We start from the raw sequence: 6,648 nt of genomic DNA on the forward strand, positions 1-6,648 counted from the left end.
GATGGATGGATGGATGGATGGATGGATGGATGGATGGATGGATGGATAAATGAAAAGTTTTACTATAAGCTAATGCAGTGTTTTTTTTGCAACTGTATGACATTCCAGAGAAAGACATATATTTAAGCCTAAAAACTGAAATAAAATGAGCTGCCATTTGGATACCTAGTAGCCTAGCACGGTGGAAGACTTCTGCACTTTTCTCCAAACTCTGTACTCTGTGGCTGAAGTTACAGCTGATAAAGAGCTAATGATAACCATGTGACAGAACATCCTGATGCATGCTCAATAATCCAGATAGAAAAATCTAAAAAAAAGTTAAATCTGGTCCCCTGGACATTCAAAAAACAAAACAAAGCCAAACAACAACAATAACAAAAAAAGTGGAAACGTTTTGTCTTTCATCCGAAAGACTTCCTCAGTCTGAGGTGCTGTATTCAGCTCAGTCTTATAAATAGCACCTTCTCAGACCGAACATGACTTCAGAAATGACCAGACTAATTGCAATCAACCTCAATCTCAGGCAGTAGGCATTGTGCAAAAAAAAAAAATGTTTTTGTTTGTTTTTTTCCCATTCATTATTTTGTAAAAATAAAAAAATGCCAACACTGCTGTCCTTGAATATGGTAAATAACAGTAATAACATGTGCACATGCAAATATGTAAATGGGTGAGTGTGTGTTCTAATTTATAAGCTTGCAAATGGCCATCAACTGATGTGAGAGCATGAATAAATGTTTAGACTGAAAAGACTTGAAAGTTATTTTTGTGTGTGTTTTTAATCTTAATTTGGTTTTAGGCACATATGTTTACGTCAAGTTAAGAATTAGAGGGATTATGGTTTGGAATATATGCTATGAAGGATTTATGAAGTCCACAATTAAATTATTAATAATAATTTAGAACAAAAAAATAAAGTGGCCATCAAATATAGCTTTCTGTTTTGTAGTTGAAGGTTCTTCCTTCACACCTAGGTTTCTCAATAAAAATGGAGAATGTGGAAGTTCAAGCTTTAAATGCATGAGATGGTCTGTTGTGCAAGTTAAATTCACAAATTAATCCCACTCCACTCTCACTGGGGAGTTGGGACATTTCATACAGTTGGAAACTTAGACCATTTTCCAGTTTTTAATTTAGAAAACTCCTTGGATGAGAAGTGAAGCATCTTCAACTCCACAATTAAATGTTGATTTTTTTTATTATTATTATTATTAATAGTAATACTGTATATTTATTTGATATAGAGGCAGAATTTGGTCATAGCAAACTATTTCTGAACTCTAATTCAAAGAAAGGTGAATTCTATAAGAAAATGGAAAACTGAGGGTGATTTCATTGTCTCAAAGAGATGTTAAGTTTTACAGCTAGTCATAACTACAAAAGAAGAAATACAAGTTCTTTACATTAGAAACTCAAGATGTTTAGTCTAAAAAAGTTTAAAGATAAAACTGTCAAATACAAAGGAAAACAGAAGAAGTGATCTTCGAGTCCTCTGTGATTAAACCAGATCATCAGAATAAACTGCCTGTTCACTGAAGGAGTGAAGTTTTGCTTAATTTTCTGGATCAAATGTTTTCTAACAGGTGTTTAACTGGACACGTGGTTATTACTAACATCTGTGCCATAACCCTGTTTCCAAACTTTTATCGCTTTCCAAGTATCATCATTAGAGACACGCTGCACAGCACAAGAAGTGAGCTAAACATTTTGTTCCCGACAGTAGGAAGCTAAACTTGTTTAATATGTGTTTCCTCATAAACATATGGAAAGAAAACATTTCCATGAAAGTCACTTTATCCTCTTAGTTTAAGAGTCTGCATCTGCAAAAATGCATTTTAACCAGCAATTGCATTGAGATTATACAGTATGGGACATCAGATTAATTAGAAATTTTAGAAGCATAACAGAACATAAAAGACAACAAGTAACTCAACGATTGTAATAAAACTGTAATGGAACATGACATAAAAACACACGGCAAGTCTTAAACTTCAGCTTAAATTTTGAATTTGCAGATATGTCGTCCATAATTGAATCAATGCAATTTATAACTTCTAGTGCACAAGATTCCAATGTACATTTCCAGGATTTTAATTTCGTTGTTGTTCATCACTGATATTAATAAATATACAATGAAGATCAACTTCTTAATTTTTGAGCTGCCTTTTTTATGTATTATTTTTAAATCTTTATTTTACCAGGAAATAAATCAATTGTATTTTTTTTTTTCAAACCGATTATTTATTTGCAGATGTTCACAAAACAGACCTGCAACTATTTTCTCTAGAATTTTTTAGGTGAAAGTTAGATTAGATGTACTGTAGGTCTATAATTGGCTATGACTCCTGAGTCAAGGTTATGTTAGTAAAGGTTTAATTACAGCAATCTTAAAGCTCTGTGGTACGTAACCATTTATTAGAGACAAATTAAGCAGATCCAAGACGTGGTTATTAATTAAGGGAAATATGTCTTTAAACAGTCTGGTTGGGATAAGATCTAGCAGTCATGTGGATGGTTTGGATGAAGCTATTATTTTTGACAATTCATGGAGCTCAACAGGACGAAAAAAGTCCAAACATAAATCAGGTTCTAGTGACATTTTTAAAGTTGTCTCATCTGACGCAGAACCAGAGGCGATAGTAGGAATGTTGGTTTATTTTTTTCCCTAACTGAAATAATTTTTTTACATAAAGACTCATGAACTCATCACTACTTACTTGTAGGAATAAAAGAGAGATAGGATTTTTCATTTGACATTTAACTCCAATTCATATATCCATTATCTACAATCTTTATACATATAACATTTCTTCAACATTCATAAAGCAAAAAACGCTCAAAATAGTCAAAGTATGTGTTCGATTCCATTAAAGAAATAAATGTAGATTTTTCTCTACAAAAGTGAGACAGTCTCCTGCAGGCTTTGAAGAGGAAAGTTGTATAAAAGTAATCATACCAGTAAATTGAAAGCTTGTGAATTGTAAATGTGCAACAGTCTCATAAAAGGGCTTAATGCTGAAATATTTGGGTGAGATTGAAAATGTAACATCTACTTCAAAGAAAAAAAAAGTATTCTAAAGTGCATTCAGCTTTAAAAGCCTCTCCTATTCAGTACACCTCACCTTTTTCTTGAAAAGTGGAGAATTTTAACAACAAAGGTTAGACTCCAGGGCTTACTTTAAATGTCAGAAAGAAAAAAAAAGATTTGCTATTCAAGCTGTAGCATTTCAGGCCAGATCCTTTGCTTGAAAAGATTAAAGATTTAATTCCTTTGACAAGGCTCAGGCTTTATTCTACATAAATTAGAGAAAAGAAAAAGAATAGTTGAAAACAAAGCCTTGGAATTGCATTTCATCTGTGAGGATGAAGGCGTGTCTGCAAATTTGAATGGGAGAGGACAAACAACTCACAAAACTGCATCCACGCAGAATATATCAAATTAGAGGATTGTCCTGGAACTAAAAACTGCTGGAAACAGAGGGCACCGGCTTCCATGCAACCAAGAGAAGTAAAAAGTCAGTTGAGAAAATGGATGGATGGATGGATAAACCTTGAGTAATTGTCTGTCCATAATTTAAAAAAAAAACTGCATTGGGTTGTAAGCTTTATATAAAAGGTATGATTCATTTGTAGACATTTTAAAGGAATGCAATGGTTCAATATGTCTGCAAACCATCTCATCACAAAATATTGAAATCTTTCTTTGACCTTACCCATGTGTGCGTTCATTACAAAGTGAGTGTGATCATTCTGCAGAAGCAATGCACTTTTCCAGACTGGTTGGTCTGGCATTATCTGACTGAAGTTTGGCCAGGGCCCAATATTGTGGGGAAATAGGACAAGACAGGACAGATTACAGCTCTCTTTTGAGAGCTGCAATGCAAATCACTAATATATATTAAATACCAAATTAAAAAAGAAGGTAAGAAATAAAAAAATAACTGAGAAAAACTAGAAGTCAGTCATAAAAGAATAACTTGCATAAGGTTTAAAGAGGTAGCATCAGTGGCAGGGAAGCCAGCATCAATTGAAGGAATAAGGATGACAGAGGGAGGTTTGACAGATTAATGTGGAACAGGAGGGAGAAACCCCAGCAGGTGGACATGGTGAGCAGCAAAGGCAAAGATAAAGCCCTGGGGTTTGGGGCTTAGGGTCATGCATGTGGTAGAGTTAGCAGTGGCTTGGCGATAAGACAACCAAGTCTCTGCTGACTGCATCAAACTGCTCTTTCTCTCCAACTGGGCAGGAAGAATTTCCACACCGCTCAGCTATAAACACTGAGAAAGATTACCTCCCCCTGAGGCAAACTTTCACTGCTTTATAATGGAAGTTTTAAAGATGTAGGAGAATTTATAAGGACTGTTTCTGTTTCTCATATCGCTATCTTCCAACAATCTAAGAACTAGCAGCATTTCTACCGCAGTTGCTCCAAGACAAGGTGTGCTTGTGCCCTGATAAGAGATGGAAACCATTCAGCTCGTCTCCACTTCTCACAGTTTATGTTTGAAACTGCATTCTGAATTAAACCTAAAACCTTATACTGGCAGTATGTAAAAAATAATTTAGATGTTTATATCGGACACCTCTAGGAGTGCAAGAGTTATCATGAATAGTTTCAAATAATTATAGGGTTTGATGGTTAGTTTTACCTATTTACTATGCGTATATAGTTTGTGAGAATAGTAGTATTATAGATACAGTACACGTTTGATTTTTTTTTCCCCTAGGGGGTTCCTGATTAAATGATCTGAATAAATATCAGTACAAATGTAGCAGTACCACAAAGTCCTAGTAAAATCAACCAAGGGGACTTCTGACTTACATAGTAAACAGCATTTTAAAACAATGTTTGTATTTTGGTCAGCTGCAACAGAACTTATTTGACTCACTGGTCATGAAAACACCACTGGATATATGAAAACGTTGTGCAAAGGAAATATTCATCATGCTGTACTATTGTCGTATCAGAATGTTTTTTTTAGGAATCTGGAAGGGACATGTAATCTATTTACCCATCTGTGTTCACAGATATATTTTTGTAGCAAAGTAGGAGTTCACATTTGGGAGACTCCTGCCATAAGGGGGCGCTGTTACCATGGGAATAAATGTTTGGTCTGATTGTATTTGAGTTGGTCTCAATCAAAATGTGAATGTAATTATTTTCAGTCTACCTCATTAAACAATAAATGTAATTTGAGGAATATTAAGAATGCATTACTGTGTATTAATTTAATGTAGCTGTTTTTTTTTTAATATATTTTCTTCCATTTATTTTTCAATGTATATGTGTTTATATGATTGTCTACTGTTATCTGTATTCTTTGTTTAAAACAGGTCTCTCTTATAAATGAGTCCTCAAGGCTCAATGAAACTAACCTGTATGAATAAAGGTTGAATAAATTAATATCTTATAGGCCTATCACTTCAAGCTGCTGGTTCTTATGAGACCCATCTAAACTGATGCCAGCGTTTAAAGAATAATAGGGTTTTAAGACTTAATATAGTTTTTAAAAGGCATCTACAGGTCCAGTGGTGACTTTAATGAGCCAGTAACTTAGTTTGTTAGTCACATGTTGAATGTACAATATGTATCTTCTAATTCAAATTATAAATCCATAAACTTCAAAAATATTTTGTAAGAATTGTCACTAACTCCACATTTAGCTCCAGCCGCACCTCTGTTTAAAAAATGAGACATTCTTACAATGTATGATGTGAATAAGTATCAAACAGGAATCTTGCTGTATAAACTTATATGAATTCCATTATTTTTTTATAATTTATTTGAGTTTAATTCTTATTATCATTCATACTCTACAAGAAGGAGTTATGATTTACATGCCCCCTTCTGCAGAACCACTATTACTAAATTGTCATTAATGCTTCAAGGTGCTGTTCTGTGGAACACTTTAAAACAACAAAGTGAATCATGTACAACATTATCTGTATTTAAAGAACGTTGATAGATTTTTTTTAACACATTTGTTTTATATTTTATTATTATTTTAATATTTTTGGACTATTTAAATTTATTATGAACTATTATCTATTGCTTTGATGTGTATGTGTGTGTTTAAAGTAAGATGTAAGCTTATGCATAAAGTTTTAATGAGGTTTTTTTTTTCTTATTTTGTTTTTTTTGTGTGTATTTTTTTTTTAGAAAGGGTGTGTGTGTGTGTGATGGGGGGGGGGAACTTGTAAGCCCATTTTGGATTTTTATGACCATTCCTACACATGTATTTTTTTTATTTCTGTTTTAGTTTTTTCCTTTATGTGTGTTGTTCCTTTCTTTTTCCTTGTGCAAACTATACAAAATAAATAATACATAAATAAATAACAAATCTATGTGGATTTTATCCACAAGATGGAGACAATTTCCTAGTCTCCAAAAACCGAAATAAAATAACTATAAATATATATAGCTGCAGCCTCACTTGACATTTTGATAGCAGAAGAAAAGTGTGTTTATTGTGTTGTGTGTTTGATAAAAAAAATACAAACTTTAAGTTTTTTTTTTTTTATCATAATGTCACTTTTTTTTTCACACACGCTCAATGAGATGTGTTGATAAGTGCTTTAAGATTAAGACGTCTTGTTACTCTGTTTGGGTTTTATTGAAGAAAACCAAAGTGAAAACGTAATTAAACT

This window comes from Nematolebias whitei, chromosome 3 (genome assembly GCF_014905685.2).
Source record: "Nematolebias whitei isolate Nwh7 chromosome 3, NemWhi1, whole genome shotgun sequence".
Taxonomy (NCBI): domain Eukaryota; kingdom Metazoa; phylum Chordata; class Actinopteri; order Cyprinodontiformes; family Rivulidae; genus Nematolebias; species Nematolebias whitei.